General features: G+C 39.7%; 1 protein-coding gene across 1 annotated transcript in view; it reads left to right on the forward strand.

The window, feature by feature from the left end:
- LOC122799215 (myosin phosphatase Rho-interacting protein-like) overlaps positions 1-17,314 on the forward strand; it is a 2,938,789-nt gene that overhangs the window by 1,353,003 nt on the left and 1,568,472 nt on the right. The gene's annotated exons all lie outside the window — the stretch shown is intronic.

Consider the following 17,314-nt stretch of genomic DNA (forward strand, 5'->3'; position numbering starts at 1 on the left):
AGATTATGGCATGTCGTGATTCAGGCCACCTAACTACCACCAGGTAAGCACAATTGTTTTCTGCATACCAGCTCCAGCAGATGCTCAAGTTGTTTAAACCCAGATCACTTGGGTCATAGTCGCAAGTTTATCCCTCGCTGCCAACAAGTTTGACCTTATTTATCCATATTTTCAAGACTAGAGGTATGATTTAAAAAAATGTTGGGTTACCTGGAGAATTGTCTTTTCCTGAATAACTGCATATATGATATTGTATTATAAAAGAAAATGAGAAGTGCTGTTGGATACTGGATAAACCAGAGTATGAGAATGTCTACACAGGCTCTGTTTCAGAAGTATGAGACTTGACAGTTAAGAAGTTGCTGTGTTATTTGAACAGAAAGTCAACAGATAACGTACCTCATTGTTGATCCTTTCAAATTGTTTTTGCAAGCGTATTCACCCCAGCACTTCCTATCAGTATGGGTGGCTGCAACACCTGCAGACTGGCTACTTAACGTGTACTTGACACCAAAATCACTGAACCTCAGAGTAGGGGGAATGTGCTAACATACTGTAGTGTTAAATGTAGTATATAGTCATCTCATTTGCCCTAATTGTTCTGAGGATCACAGTCATGGCCCCCTGGCTTTTAGCAGGCAGTCATCTTTGCATATGGCGGGGATGCATAACTTTGCAATGTGGTAGAACACACTGGTTAAGAACTTGGTAGAGATGCATAAATGAAGAAATTGTATGAGGACAGAAGAATGCTGAGATGCTGCAAAAAGTCTTATAACTTTTTTCATTTCAGACTGCTTACAGTTGCCATGTACCAGAATTACACGCTTTCATCATATTACTGAATTGTGCATCATATTTCATTCTTATGCTCTTCATTAATCAGTTGTTTACTATTAAAGATCCTGGTCCTCAGGGAGAAGGAGCCTGTCCTAGGAAGCATTGGTCATAAGCTGAAAAACTAGCAGTGGTCAAGATTCTAATCCTGTGCAAGATGTACACTTAAGAGAGAGTTTGTGATGTGTGGAGAAAACAGTAGCAACTGATGAAAACTCCTTTGTACAAAGGGGAGGGTTTGCATACTTTCTACAAAAGGGAATCACATTCTTCACCAGTGTGTTTATTTTTACTTCAGCTCTGTTCCATTCACTTGCTTTTGATTATACCTAGCAGTGCTTGTTTTCTATAACTTAGTAATAAAAGGAAGTCCAGATACTTTCTGTCAATGCTGTGGCATCATTGTGGACCTAAGTTGTTATGCTGATATATATTAAGAATATTTAAACAACAAAAAGTTGATATGTTTGTTTTGTAGTAAAACATTTCGTTTTCATTTTTTTAGTAGAACAAATAAAGTGGAATAGCATTCCGACATGGTTAAGAAGTGCTAACAGTTAAGAATGAGTAGAAAAAAGATTAATAGTAAATTTCAAGAAAACGGTGGAATTGGCAAAAAAGACAGGAGTCAGAGCTGGAGGTTATAGAGTTAAAGATGTTAAGATTTGCACTGAATGTGACTAGGATGTACAAGATTAGGAATCAGTATATTAGAGGGTCAGCTCAGATTGGACGGTTCAGAGACAAAGCCAGAGAGGCAAGTTTGTGTTAGTTTGGATGTGTGCTGAGGAGGGATGCTGGGTATATTGGGGAAAGGATGCCAGAGATGGAGCTGCCAGGTAAGAAGAAAAGAGGGAGGAAGGTTTAAGATAATAAGGTTTATGGATGTGGTGAGAGAGGACATGCAAGTGGTTGGTGCGACAGAGCAAGATGCAGAGGACAGGAAGAAATGGAAACAGATGATCTGCTGTGGTGACCCCTAACGGGAACAGCCAAAAGAATAAGAAGATATTAAAAGGTTTATGTTCATTTTCAGAGCATAGAAAATGTTTGAAATAATGTGCTAGACAGAAAATTAGTAGTAAATTGAAAAATAATGTTGCTTTGTCCATCTAGTGATATTGTCTATTACAAGAAATAGTCACTATTTTGTAATCCAGTTTGCTGAAAGGCAGAGATGCATCCAGAATATTGAATGTGCACAGTGAATGCTGTGTGTTTTTTTTTTTTTTTTTTATGACATTTCATTTTCATCTTACTCATAATTCGTTTGTTGTGCAGTTGCACACAGTAAGTGTGGATACAAAAACAATTAATAATAATTTCAAGATGATCTGAAATGTTTTAATAAAAGTAAGATTAATGGGTAGAAAAATGATGACTGTAATGTCAGTAAGATTCCGGGGGTGTCATATAAAAGCACATTTATATTCATTTTGATACACTGAAAGTATTCTTTGAAATAATGACTTGGTCTAAAAATTAATAAAATATGTTTCTTGAGAGTTTGCTGTGTCTATCTAGTGATATAATTTGTTGCATGAAACAGTTATACTGTAATCCAGTTTGCTTCAGGGTACAGATATATCCAAAATTTTGCATGCACAGAGCAAATGTCTGATTCTTTTTTTGTGACATGGCAAATTGTTTTTATCTGTTGTTTGACATTTATTTTTGTAAATCAAATTCATTTATTGATATTACAGTTAGTAATTCTTTCCAATTTGCAGAATAATTTGGATTTATCCAATCTGAGATTGTTTTAGGTATTGATGCTTTTATATATGTTTCTATATCAGGAAAGTTTAATCCTCCCTGTTTCCATGGTCTGATATGATGTATTTAAGCTATTCTGTTTCTTTTGGGAAACCATAAAAATTTTATTAGGTATGAGTTTATTTCTTTGAGTATATTCCTTTCTGGTAACAGTTGTATTGCCAAAGCTATATATAGAATCTTGGGTAGTAAAACCATTTTTTATTAACTGTAATCTATCTTCAAATGTTAATATTATTTTGTTCCACTTTTCCACAGAGATTTTAATTGTATTGATGATGATATTAGTGTTTTGAGACTAATTCATTATTATTCTTGCATACCTCAATTCCTAGATATTTTAAGGTAGATTCTTGTTTCCCTATGATATGATTCCCCTTCATCTGCAATTCTTTTTTTTAATTTAAAAATAAAAAATTGATTTATTGAAATGGAGTCCTGAAGTCCTGTAAAATGTGTCAGTTAAAATATCTAATTCTTCTAATGTCTCTTTTGTATTGGATAATGTAAATAATATGTCATCACCAAAGAGCATTACTTTAGAATTGTATTGTTCATAAACATATACTCCTTTGATCTTTGTATTATTATGTATTGAATCAGCCAATATTTCAATAGCCAAAGCAAATAGAATCTTGGTGACATGGGACATCCTTGTTTAGTACCCTTTGTTATATGTATAGATTCAGAGGTAAAAGGAACTAATTAGCTTAACATACGCTAAATTATTTGTGTGTGTGTGTGTGTATATATATATATATATATATATATATATATATATATATATATATATATATAATATGTTCTTCAGTAGATGAACAAAGGAAGGAGGAAATTCAAATAACACCAGCATTTTGAATAAATAGTCTCAATTTAGGGAATCAGACTTTCTCTATAGCTAAGCAAATTATGAGTATTTATTTTCTTTATTAACATAATCTATAAGATAAATATGATATATAAATCCAGTTTGATCATTATTTATTGTTTTGGATAGTGGTATTTTCATTCTGTTAGTTAATATTGTCATAAATATCTTATAGTCATTATTTAGTAATGATATAGGTCTATATGAGGTACAGACGTTTGGGGATTTGTTTTCCTTTAGGAGTGGTGTGATTAAGGAATATCTCCAAGAGGGTGGTATTAAAGCTTGTGAGTGAATTTCTAATAGAGTTTTATGGAAGAGGGATAGTATCTTTGAAGGAAAAAGTTTATATATTTCCATAATTATGCCATCTATATTTGGAGCTTTATTAGTTTTACCCTCTTTTATTGCATCTGTAATTTCTTTGTAGGATATGGGTGCTTGCAGATCTAGTTTTAATGTTTCTGGTATTTTTTTATATTAGAACATTTTTTATCTAGATTTAATTGATCGATATGTATATTTTCTTTTTGGAAATGTTCCATATAGTGATTTCTATAGGCATCAAGAATGTCACCTATATCCGAGACATTTTTCTCTTTCTTTTCATGGAAGATGCTTTGTGTTATTAGCTTTTGATTGTATTTTGATTCTTGTGGATAAATTATTTGGATATTTGGGAGAAGTGGCTAAGGTATTCATTTTTAGTTTTTCTAAAGCTAAACTAGTTTTATTATTAGAATTTTGTTGTATTTATCGTTTAATACTTCTACTTTCTTTTTCATTTCCAAATGATTTTGATTTTTGTCAGCTTTTACTGACAAAAGTTTAGATTGTAGATCTAATAATTCACAATCCCATTCTCTGACTTTTTTATACCAAGTTAGGGTTTTACCATATATGTAAGCTTTTAATGAGTCCCCCCATATCATTATTTTATTTATCTCTGTGGTGTAATTAATATCTAAGAAGCACTGTAATTCAGATAATAACCAGGGTTTGAACTCTTTAATTTTAGTTATATATGCTGGAATTCTGGAGTTAAAGATTAACGGCTTGTACCCATTTTGAAGTTTTAGTATCAATGAACTATGGTCGAAAAAGGGGCAGGGAGAAATTGAGAAATTAATGATTTGAGTGTAAGTCATGAGCAGCAAATATTTTATCTATTCTAGTTTGGGTACCAAGTATGTGCTCTTGATGGGAAAACAACAAAGATGTAGCTTCTTTAAATTTGAAAGTATCTACAAGATGTAATGATTCTACCCACTTGTTTAAAGCTATTGATACAGCAGATGTATGCAGCGGTCTTTTATTTGTAGTTTCAGAAATATCAAATGTTGTTCTTCTTTCGGCTTTTTCCCGGTTAGGGGTTGCCACAGTAGAACTCCGGTCTGCTAATGATTGGCAGTAGTTTTTTTTTTTTTTACGGTGCCGAGGTGCCAGCCCGACGCCCAACCTTCAACGAAGGCATGCCCATTCCCGCATGTCTTTCAAATGCCACTCGACAGCGGGAGGACATGCATACTCCACACAGAAGGTGCTCCAGCCGAGAATTGAACAGGAGAACCTCTTGCTGTGAGGTGACAACGGTACCGCTGCACCACCGCAGAATATAGTTTCAGAAATATCAAATATACAGTTAAAATCTCCTCCTAATATTAAGTTGCCATTATAATTATTGGAAATGAAATCCAAGTGTTTTTTAGCAGTTCCTGATTAAATGCCTGGGAACCAGTATAGATTGGCTGGGGTCCACATTCTGTTATTATATTTAACTATTACTAATGCCATAAGGCCTTCTTTGTCTTCATACTTATAAATGATTTCTGGGTTAATCACATTTGTTTTCCATAAAATTGTTACCCCTTTTGTCTTTGCCTTACAAGTGGATTGCGCCAATATCATATATTCCTTAGGATTCCATTTGTAATTCATTTGTTTTGAAATTAGTTTCTCGAAGGAAGACAATTTGTGCTTTGTTCAGTTTTAAATATTTCAGTAGATTTGATCTCTTGCTAGGATTGTTTAAGCCATTGGTATTTAAAGATAATAAAGTTAACGCCATCTTAGGTTATTTAGACTATGTATTGTTTGTTTTATTGTGACTATTAAACATTTTCCTCTGATAACTATAAAGTATATGTTTGAGCTTTTAAAGGAAATTATCAGTTTTATACTTTGAGTGTTTACCAATAAAGTAATGTTTTGGTCAGGCATACTAAAAATGTTTTTGTGAAATAAATTTAAACTAATAAAATGTTAACAAAACTAAGATCTACACTAGCCATAAAATGAACATCATTCCTAATCTGTTGGATAAACCTAAGTCCATCAGATTATCACTCATACCTTGACAATCCAGAACATCTGAGCTCCATAAATTGAATTATCATATGGAGAATGTTTGTAATAGGAATAAGCAATATTTATATTATTTTGAACAGGTATAGTGCTATTGTAGATTAGATGGAATTCTAATACAATATAAATGTCTACTTACTGTTTTTGTTTTTGTTTTGGCTTTTCCTGGTTAGGGGTCGCCACAGCGGAACTCCGGTCCGCTAACGATTGGCAGTCGATTTTTTTATGGTGCCGAGGTGCCAGCCCGATGCCCAACCTTCAACGAAGGCACGCCCATTCACACATGTCTTTCGAACGCCATTTGACTGCAGGGAGGGCATGCAGACTCCACACAGAAGGTGCTCCAATGTCTACTTATTGTATAAGTAATTAATATTTACATGAAAGACAGATGACAAGGAATTCAGTCATAGTAAAGTAGGATGTATCATATATAAAACCTCAGTTAAAGATTATAGCACACAGTTATTTAACATATTCATCCTTATTGATGAAGTCTTTCAAAACTTATTACTTAATATAAAGTGATGGTAATAATATTTATACCTAATGTTTGTAATACAATGTATTTTATTAGATATATCAGAAGTTATATTTCATTGTTTGCTAGCATTTAAGTAATCACTTTGTTGCTAACTTAGTTAAAGCATCAAGTTTGTTTTATGTAAACATTGATGAAAGTTAGTGCATTTTAATTATCACTGCATCCCTCTTCCCTACACATAAGGATTTTCATATCTGTCATTTCTTATTATAAAATCAGTGAAATTATAAGTTAAAAACAACAAATTCACTTATTGTGATTAATGATTACAAGTTCCCTTTCCATACATCTCAGATGCTCAGGTAAGAGCCACCCTCTCCAAAGCAAAAAACACAGCATCAATGGGACCAGACGGTGTCCCGGGCTGCGTCCTACATGAACTCCAAGAAGAGCTAAACCCAAACATAAAACTACTGTTCAATCTCAGCCTTACTACAGGATATGTACCCAAAGAGTGGCGTACAGCAACAGTGGTCCCTCTCCACAAAGGTGGTGCCTCAACAGATCCTGGAAACTATCACCCCATAAGCCTGACTAGATTGGTCTGCAAAGCTATGGAAAGGATCATCGTGGACCTCATAAATAAAGATATTGTATACCTACAGACACTGGATCCTACCCAGTTCGGCTTTGTTAAGGGCAGATCCTGCCTCTTAAACCTGGTCGATTTCTTTGAAACAGTCACCAAGGCCATTGACGAGGGGAAGGTGGTCCACACAGCCTACCTGGACCTCAAAAGCTTCGATACAATACCCCACTCGGGCATTATAGATAAGCTCACCAGCTTAAATATAAACCCCTATGTCACTAGATGGGTTGCAAACTGGCTCAAAGACAGAACCCACATGGTTAGAATTGCTTGAGCCATGTCAGACTCCAAACCAGTTACAAGTGGTGTCCACGAGGCTCAGTCCTGGGACCTCTCTTGTTCGGTATATATTTCTCGGAGGTACAGGCCAACACGGAAGGACTGTGGCTGACCAAGTTCGCAGATGACTGCAAACTGGGCGCCATAATCGACTCTCCAGCCGACACAAGCATCCTCCAAAAGAGCCTCATAGAAACAGACAACTGGTGCCAGAGCCATGGCCTCAAGCTAAACGCCAAAAAGTGTATAGTCATCCCCTTTGGCAAAAACAAAGTGCCCACAAATTACCACATAGGTAGTAATCCATTAAGTACGGAAGAAGTAATTAGGGACCTGGGGACCCAAGTTGATAGCAATCTCTCATTTGACAACCACGTGGCCAAAGTGGTTAGAAAAACATTTTATATAGCCCACCTAATCATGAAGGGATTCACATCTAGATCAGGGGAGGTCATTGTGCCTCTTTACTCATCCCTCATCAGGCCCATAGTTGAGTACAATGCCTCTTTTGGGATGTACCTTACCAGACACCTGCAGCAACTGGAAAGACCCCAAAAGTACCTCACCAAGAAGATCAAAGGGCTCAAACAGATGCCATATGCTGCCCGGTTAAAGAAACTCCAGCTCTACTCAGTGGCATACCCGCCTGCTCAGAGGCGATCTGTGCCTGACGTACCTCAGAAAATCCAAATCCCATCAAGTTACGCGCTTGAGAGACTTGAACCTCAGCACTGAAATAAATAGGACATGCTGGAGGGACAGATTCATAACCCAGAGGCTCCCTTCACTCTGGAATAAAATCCCAGTCCAGGTTAGGCAGAGTCCCTCATTGACTCTCTCCAAGAGGAATCTTGATGAGTGGATGGGAGATCGTAGGTTTACCCCGTGTATCACTTCTGTGTCACTGTTAGCATAGTAAAATTAATTTAAAATGGGTGGCAAAAGCCAAACACACTCTGGCTAGGCTTATAAATGCCCTAGGGCAGATAGCCTAGTATGAACCTATATTCATAAATTGCCATTTTATGGCATATACTGAATGTTTTTAAATTTAAGTAGCAGCATTCTATTTTGTTTAATCAGCAAAGGTTAAATTGAGTGATTATTGTCAATTTAATACTGTTTGTTCAGAATGTGATTGTTATTTTCTGTGACATTCCTAGTTCAGGCTTCTATTATTTCCCCTGAACAACTTTGTCAGTTTAATGTCTTGTATAAAACATTAGTTACCTCGGTAACAGCTTAAGTATTATGTATGGTCAAGATGTATTACAAAACCACAATTCAAGTTAAAGCATTTATATGACTTATGCACATTTGATTATATGAGAAAGTCATCATGCTTTCCCTTGATGTTCAATATAGTGTGTGCCATTTATGACAAGTTAAAACACTAGTGTTATTATACACAAGCCCATGTTGTTAAACTGAGTGTCTATTGTCAATTTAATACTATATGATTGTTACATTCTGTGACGTTTCAAGTTCAGGCTTCTATTGTTTCTCTTGAACAACTTTGTCAGTTTGATGTCATGTATAAAACATTAGTTACCTTGGTAACCGCTTAAGTATTATATATGGTCAAGATGGGTTACAAAACTTACAATTCGAGTTAAAGCAATTACATGACTTCTTATGCATATTTACTTATATAAGAAAGTGATCATGCTTCCCTTTGATGTTCAATGTAGTGTATGTCATTCGTGACAAGTTAAGACAGTAGTGTTATTATACACAAGCCCATGTTATTAAATAATGCCTTTAATATCTAAATTCAGCAGACTGCTTCATCTTATATGACGATTATATATTTTATGTCTAGTTTTACTAAAATCATACATTACATAAATATTGTGTGTGTTTTTTTTTTTTTGGTTGTTGCTTAGTTATTTGAGAAAAACCACAAGCTGTAATGTTTATTCTTATTATTAACTCATTCCAAGCATGTTTATACAGTCCATAGACTTTAAATTGAGACCCTTCTAGTTTCTCATTTGATGTTCTTCATGTTTCACTGTTGCAGTCATTACATTTGGGTAATCTGCTGGCAGGTTGCCCTCATTCGGCCTGAATATCAAAGTCTTGGGTCCTACGTCGGTTGCTGTCTCCTTTTCCATGACATCAGGTCGTCAAGGGTATAAAACATGCAGCCAAAGCCATTTTTTTCAGTCTTTCTTGCCTCGCGGTGCCCGAAGCAGAAGCAGTTCGCAAGTGCCAGTCGGCCGACTCCTGAAATTTTCGCATTCGAGTTTCAGAACCGAAGTCTTCAAATAAAGCTAAGTACCCCATTGGGGAAACTTTTTCTTGCTCCTTACCGATGTCAGTAAAAGTTAATAATTGCATTACTTGTGGGAAGCAAATACCTCATAAGGATTTCCATTTGTACTGTATTCCTTGCCTAGGTCCAGATCATAACGTGCCTTGCTGTCGGTTTTGTGCTAGATTTAACCAACACTCTATTAAGCATCAGTATATCTTTGCCTCAAAATATTTTGGAAACAGATTTAATTACCCTGAAATGTCGTCGGATAACAATTCGACTACCGGAGTTCACAAAAAACGCAAAGAAATGGACAGAGACAGACCGTCGAGGTCCAAAACCGATGACGAAGCTTCTCCTAAGCCAGTCGCCGGTTCGCCGGTACTCAGTGAGGCGCTTTCGCAGCCCCTGATACCCGCTACTTTCGAGTCGCAGGCCTATACCGAGACCCATGTGGAGTCCGGCATGCCGTGAGATACTCAGAGTAATGTACCCGCTAATGTCTCTCCCTCGGATGGGTCCGGAGCCGCTGAGTAGACACCGGCTTCTGAGGGAATTTTCAGGCCTCAACATTTATATATAAAACCAACGCCAGCTTCAAAAAGACAAAAGCAACTTCTAAGGCTAAAAAAACGACGCATGAGCTACATGCTCAGGCTTCTATGCCTAAAGCATCTTACCCTCACCAAGAATGATGCCACAATATGAAGACAAGATGATCAATTTCAACAATTGGCTTAAGTACTGGTGTCATTCAAAGGGGATCCAGTGCCTGTTAGCTTGGGATGATATGCTCGACAAGCCACGATGCTTCGCTAGGGACGGCTTGCACCTGTCACCCCTGGGCTTTCGGATATTGGCAAAGGCTCTTGCTACCCCCATAGTGCCTTTTTTAGGCAAGGCTCAAAAGACAAACCCACCTCCATAGGTATCACAAGGGATAAGAAACTAAGAGTAATGCTACTCAACGCCAGAAGTCTAAACCTCAAGATGCACGCACTCAAAACTCTCCTTAGCATGGAGAGCATCGATATCTGTGCAGTAACAGAAACCTGGTTCAGGGCTCCCGAGAGCACCCCAGCACTACCAGGTTATACCTCATATCATGCTTTTCGGCCCCAAAACTTGGACCAAACCACAAAAGGAGGGGGAGTATCGATATTCATCAAAGATACCCACACCTCCAGGTTGGTGGCAAAGCACAAAGCATCAGAGACTATCCATGTGCAACTAACAGTGGGTAAAACTGCCTTCCAGTTTATAGCCTGCTACAGACCACCCTCCCAAACCCAGGAACCCCACTCTGCCTTCCTGAGAACACTGGAAAATATGAAGGTCTCTCCAAACACCATTATATTGGGCGACTTCAACTACCCAAACATAGACTGGGAGCATTACTCTAGCTCCAACACCCTAGCCCAAAGGTTCCTAGAGTTTATAAACTCAAATGCTATGGAACAACTTGTTACCACTCCCACAAGAGGGGAAAACATACTGGACCTGATCATCACCAACATGGGGACTCTGTGCTCCTGACCAGAAGTGTATCCCTCACTGGTAAGATCAGACCATAAAGTAATCTCACTGGATATTCACATCCCGACCCCAACCCCTGCCCAGAAAACCACAGTGAAAAACTTCTCTAAAGCAAATTTCACACTCCTCAAAACTGAGGTGGAATCCTTCAAAGCCCCCAGGCCTGTGGAAAACACGGCCGAGACCGCAGAATCCTTTATAAACTAATTCTATGAACACCTTCAGGAATGCATGGATCATGTGATCCCAAATAAAACCAAGACCCAATCCTCCAAAGGCAGACGTCCTGTCTGGTGGACCCCAGCCATAAACAAACTATACAATAGAAGGAGGAAGCTACTAAATGATAGAGCAAAATCCCAAAAAGGGAAGGCATCACTGATCAGTATTAGCAAAAAACTACGGGCACACATAAAATTGTCTAAGGCCAGCTTTGAGAGAAAAATTGCACAGGACACTAAGGATAATCACAAGGCTTTCTTTAGTTATGTTAGGAACCTGGGTGGTAATTCCCAGATATGCTCAGAATTAGTCCAAAATGACAAAAAATACACCGAACCCACAGACATTGCCAACATCCTAGCTGACAGGTTCAGCGCAAACTTCTCCCCTCCGCCCCACCAAAAGGGCAAATATCTATCCCAGCAGAGTGCTGCCCCCCATGACATCTCAGATGCTCAGGTAAGAGCCGCCCTCACCAAAGCAAAAAAACACAGCATTAATGGGACCAGATGGTGTCCCGGGCTGCGTCCTACATGAACTCCAAGAAGAGCTTAACCCAAACATAAAACTACTGTTCAATCTCAGCCTTACTACAGGATATGTGCCCAAAGAGTGGCGTACAGCAACACTGGTCCCTCTCCATAAAGGTGGTGCCTCAACGGATCCTGGAAGCTATCGCCCCATAAGCCTGACTAGCTTGGTCTGCAAAGCTATGGAAAGGATCATCATGGACCTCATAAATAAAGATATTGGGGACCTACAAACACTGGATCCTACCCAGTTCGGCTTTGTTAAGGGCAGATCCTGCCTCTTAAACCTGGTTGATTTCTTTGAAACAGTCACCAAGGCCATTGACGAGGGGAAGGTGGTCCACACAGCCTACCTGGACCTCGCAAAAGCCTTCGATACAATACCCCACTCGGGCATTATAGATAAGCTCATCAGCTTAAATATAAACCACTATGTCACTAGATGGATTGCAAACTGGCTCAAGGACAGAACCCACATGGTTAGAATTGCTGGAGCCATGTCAGACTCAAACCAGTTACAAGTGGTGTCCCACAAGGCTCAGTCCTGGGACCTCTCTTGTTCGGTATATATTTCTCGGAGGTACAGGCCAACACGGAAGGACTGTGGCTGACCAAGTTCGCAGATGACTGCAAACTGGCCATAATCGACTCTCCAGCCGACACAAGCATCCTCCAAAAGGGCCTCATAGAAACAGACAACTGGTGCCAGAGCCATGGCCTCAAGCTAAATGCCAAAAGTGTATAGTCATCCCTTTGGCAAAACAAAGTGCCACAAATTACCACATAGGTGGTAATCCATTAAGTACAGAAGAAGTAATTAGGGACCTGGGGACCCAAGTTGATAGCAATCTCTCATTTGACAACCACGTGGCCAAAGTGGTTAGAAAAACATTTTATATAGCCCACCTAATCATGAAGGGATTCACATCTAGATCAGGGGAGGTCATCATGCCTCTTTACTCATCCCTCATCAGGCCCATAATTGAGTACAATGTCCCTTTTGAGATGTACCTTACCAGACACCTGCAGCAACTGGAAAGACCCCAAAAGTACCTCACCAAGAGGATCAAAGGGCTCAAACAGATGCCATATGCTGCCCGGTTAAAGAAACTCCAGCTCTACTCAGTGGCATACCGCCTGTTCAGAGGCGATCTGTGCCTGACGTATAAAGCCATGTCCAACCCGGAATTAATGGACATGCTGCACCTCAGAAAATCAAATCCTATCGAGCTACGCCGAGAGACTTGAACCTCAGCACTGAAATAAATAGGACATGCTGGAGGGACAGATTCATAACCCAGAGGCTCCCTTCACTCTGGAATAAAATCCCAGTCCAGGTTAGGCAGAGTCCCTCATTGACTCTCTTCAAGAGGAATCTTGATGAGTGGATGGGAGATCGTAGGTTTACCCCGGGTATCACTTCTGTGTCACTGTTAGACAGAGGCACAGTATACTAACCTCGAAAAAGGGCATAGCAAAATAAATTTAAAATGGGTGGCAAAAGCCATACACATTCTGGCTAGGCTTATAAATGCCCTAGGGCAGATAGCCCTAGTATGAACCTATGAACCTATGAAAAAACAGATGATTAAAATGTCTGAAGATTTAATTACCTTGGTCAGGGGTTCCCAACCCCCACCTAATAAGTGGCCTAGGCAAGCCACTGATTATGAATCTTCAGATCAGGTTTCTATTTCTTCTGATTCCTCTTCTGATCAGGAATTTTCTATACCTCCCTATGAGGATTCAGATGCAGAGAAATCCATCCCATCTGCATCTCCTCCTGAAGATTATTCATTTGGAGAAACCTTGCATACTTTAACAGAACATTTTCATTGGGAGAGTCTGGATTTTTCAGAATCAGAAAAGAGGCTTAGGGATTTCCTTCTTCTTCTTCCTCAGCATAGGCCTTTGGCTATACCTCTTGTATTAGACATTGCTGATTATGTGTTTTCGGAATCTAGCATGGCTCCTGATTCCCTACCTTCGGCTCCTAGTAAGCCAGACAGATATTACAGGGTTCCTGACTCCCACAAATTTTTATTCAAAAATCCTGCTGCTGACCCTGAAACTATTTCACAGGGTCCCAAAGGTGTAAAGGCCTCAACAGCTAAGAATCCTACCCCCTCTGCTAGAGATTCCATGGCTCTGGATAGATGGGGAAAGAAGGTTTTTTACATCTGCAACCTTGGCAATTTTGGCCTTAAACTGCCAGTTTCATATGCTTAAATATCAACAGCATGTTATGGGATTATTGAAACAGAAAATTATGTTGATTTCTGAATGTGTGGAAAATAATTACAGGAATTATTGCATGCAGCAGAACAGGTTGGAAAGCATACTTTGCAATGTGGTTTTGATTCCTTGGAGGCCTCTTGCACGGCCGCAGTTACTGGATCTGTGATTAGAAGGCATGCCTGGCTCAAAGAGCAAAATCTGCCTGATCATGTTAAAGCTAAATTGTTGGATGAACCTTTACAGCATGATACTCTGTTTGGTAATAAGGCAGAAGAGGTTTTAAAGAAAATGGAAGACAAAGCTAAATCTATGCAAACTGTAAAAGATTTCTTACAAGTGCAGCCACCCAGATTCAGTAGACACTGGCCTACAAAAAATTGGTCCTTTCCTGTGTCTGACAGAGCCTCACGGGGCAAGTCCAGGCGCTCAAAAGGCTCTAGATACCAATCACAGGGTACTTACAGGTCAAAGCAATGGGGTGCCTCTACCTCCAAATCTGGAGGAAACAAAGCACAATCTTACAGTAAACAGTCTCAATAACTTCCCTCTGCCATCACCAAGCATTTATCTTTTGGCAACCCCCTTAGGGGGAAAATTAGCACTTCATGCCCAAAATTGGCAGTTAATAACCCAGGACATGTGGGTATTAAACATAGTATCCCAGGGATACAGATTTCATTTCCATACCTTGCCAATTCCAAACGGTTGGCCAGATCTGCCACAAAATCAGTGGGCAGAGGCACAGAAACAAGTTACGTCCCTCATGTATATGGGGGCTATTCAACCAGTACCAGAGCAGGAAAAAGGACAAAGGTTTTATTCAAGACTGTTCCTGGTACCCAGAAAAGACAATGCCTGATTCCCAGTACTGGATTTATCGATTTTTAATACAATTTTGGACATACCAAAATTCAAAATGCTAATTTTGCAACAGCTTCTGCCGATGCTGGGCAAGAACGCTTGGTTAGTGACTCTAGACTTAAAATAGGCATACCTGCATATCCCAATAAGGGAATCGTGCAGAAGATACCTCCATTTCAAGGCTGGTTTTATGCACTACCAATTCTCTGCACTGCCCTTTGGCTTATCTACTGCTCACAGGGTCTTTACAAAGTGCCTGGCACCAGTAATTTACAAATCTATCCTTAGTTGGACGACTGTCTTATTCAAGCAGAAAGCAAGGACATTCTTCTTCAACATCTGGCATTTGTTAAAAGGCTTCTAACATGCCTAGGGTACACAATAAACAAAAAGAAATCACAACTGGTACCCTCTCAAAAGATTACATTCCAGGGTGCAAGCTTGAATACAACTGCCCAGATGGCTTACCTTATGCCAGACAAGCAAAGGCAATTGACTATTTACTTCAAACAGATGGCAACAAAAACTCAGTTATCTGCAAGACAAATTCTGCAGGCTTTGGAGTTCATGGCATCCTGCATTCTACTAATTCCATATGCAAGACTGCATATGAGGAAACTACAGTGGTATCTAAAAAGTTTATGCAGTCAACATTGTCACAGTCTGGAAACAGTGATTCCTCTCATTCCTTGCCTACAACAGGAGTTTCTTTGGTGGGCAGAGACATGTCACCAGAACATGGGATGGTCTTTCACTCTACCCCCTGCCACTCAAACCCAAACTACAGATGCATCAGACTATGCTTGGGGGACCCACCTGGCAGGGAGATGCATTCAGGGTATATGGAGCCCAAAACAACTGCATCTGCATGTCAACCAGAAAGAGATGTTAGCTGTTCAGAATGCCCTGACAACCTTAAAGGACTTACTTCATCCAGGACAACTACTGATAAAGATGGACAACACCACAGTTATGTGGTACATAAACAAGCAGGGGGGGTACACATTCCTACCCCCTTTGCACACTAACCATGGCATTATGGGGCACAGCCTTGGCTTACCAAGTACATCTTCAAGCTCAATTCCTGCCAGGAAAACAAAATACTGTGGCAGACGATCTAAGCAGAAATCTTGTGGACCCTCACGAGTGGAAACTGGATCCACAAGTCTTAAGCATGATAACAGAAAAATGGGGGAGTCCGGACATAAATCTGTTTGCCTCTTCCCAAAATTATCAACTGGAAAAATTCACAAGGACTTATCACAGACAAGCATGGAAAGTGTATGCCCTATCCTTCAGTTGGAAAAACCTATCAGTCTACGCCTTTCCTCTTCTGCCTCTTCTTCCCAAGGTCTTACTAAAGGTCAGACAGGAAAAACCAAAAATGATCCTAATTGCTCCGGACTGGCCTCGCAAGCACTGGTTCCCAGTTCTAAGGAATATGTCTCAACTCCAGCGTCGGTTGCTGTCGCTTCTTCCCTGATGTCAGTGCGCCAGGGGTATATAAGATGCATCCGACACCATTTTCTTCTGTCTTTCTTGCCACACGGTGCCCGAAGCAGAAGCAGTTTGCAAGTGCCGGTCGGCCGACTCCTTAGATTTTCAAATCGAATTTCAGACCGAAGTCTTCAGTAAAGCAAAGTACCCCATTGGGGAACCTTTTCTTGCCTCAGTCCGATGTCAGAAAAAGTTAACAATTGCATTTCTTGTGGGAAGCAAATACCTCATAAGAACTTTCATTCTTATTGTATGGAAGCAAATACCTCATAAGAACTTTCATTCTTATTGTATTCTTTGCCTAGGCCCAGACCACAACGTCACAGGTTGTCTGTTTTGTGCTAGGTTTAATAAACGAACTATTAAACGTCGGTTTGATTTCGCCCGGCATTATTTTGGTAGGAAATTTAATTATACCATGCCATTGGAGCAACCGACGACCGGAATGCATAAAAAACGCAAAGATAAGGGCAGGCAGCCGAGACCCAAACCAGACTCCGAGGCCTCTGCTAGGCCAGTTGCCGGTTCTCCGGTTTTCAGTGAGGCACCTACGCAGCCCCTGACGACCGCTGATTTAGAACCCCAGGCGACATCCGATTCACAAGCAGAGATTGCTAGGCCTCCACAACCTTTACCTTTAGACCCTTCCGACTCCATGCCTGAAGGAGATTCCGGTGCAGTTGAAACGCCTTCAGTTGCAGAAGGTGTCTTCAAACCGACTACACTCTCTATTAAATCCTATGCAAAGCTGAAAATTCCTTTAAAAACAAAGAAGACTGTTCAGCAGTCTCCAGTACAAGGCCCCATGCCTAAGAAACAGATGCTTAAGATGGCTGAAGACTTAATTACCGTAATCAGGGGTTCCCATCCCCCTCCTGATAAAAGGCCAAGACAGGAGGAGGACTACGCTTCC

Source organism: Protopterus annectens, chromosome 4.part0 (assembly GCF_019279795.1).
Source record: "Protopterus annectens isolate FY-2018-M chromosome 4.part0, PAN1.0, whole genome shotgun sequence".
Taxonomy (NCBI): domain Eukaryota; kingdom Metazoa; phylum Chordata; order Ceratodontiformes; family Protopteridae; genus Protopterus; species Protopterus annectens.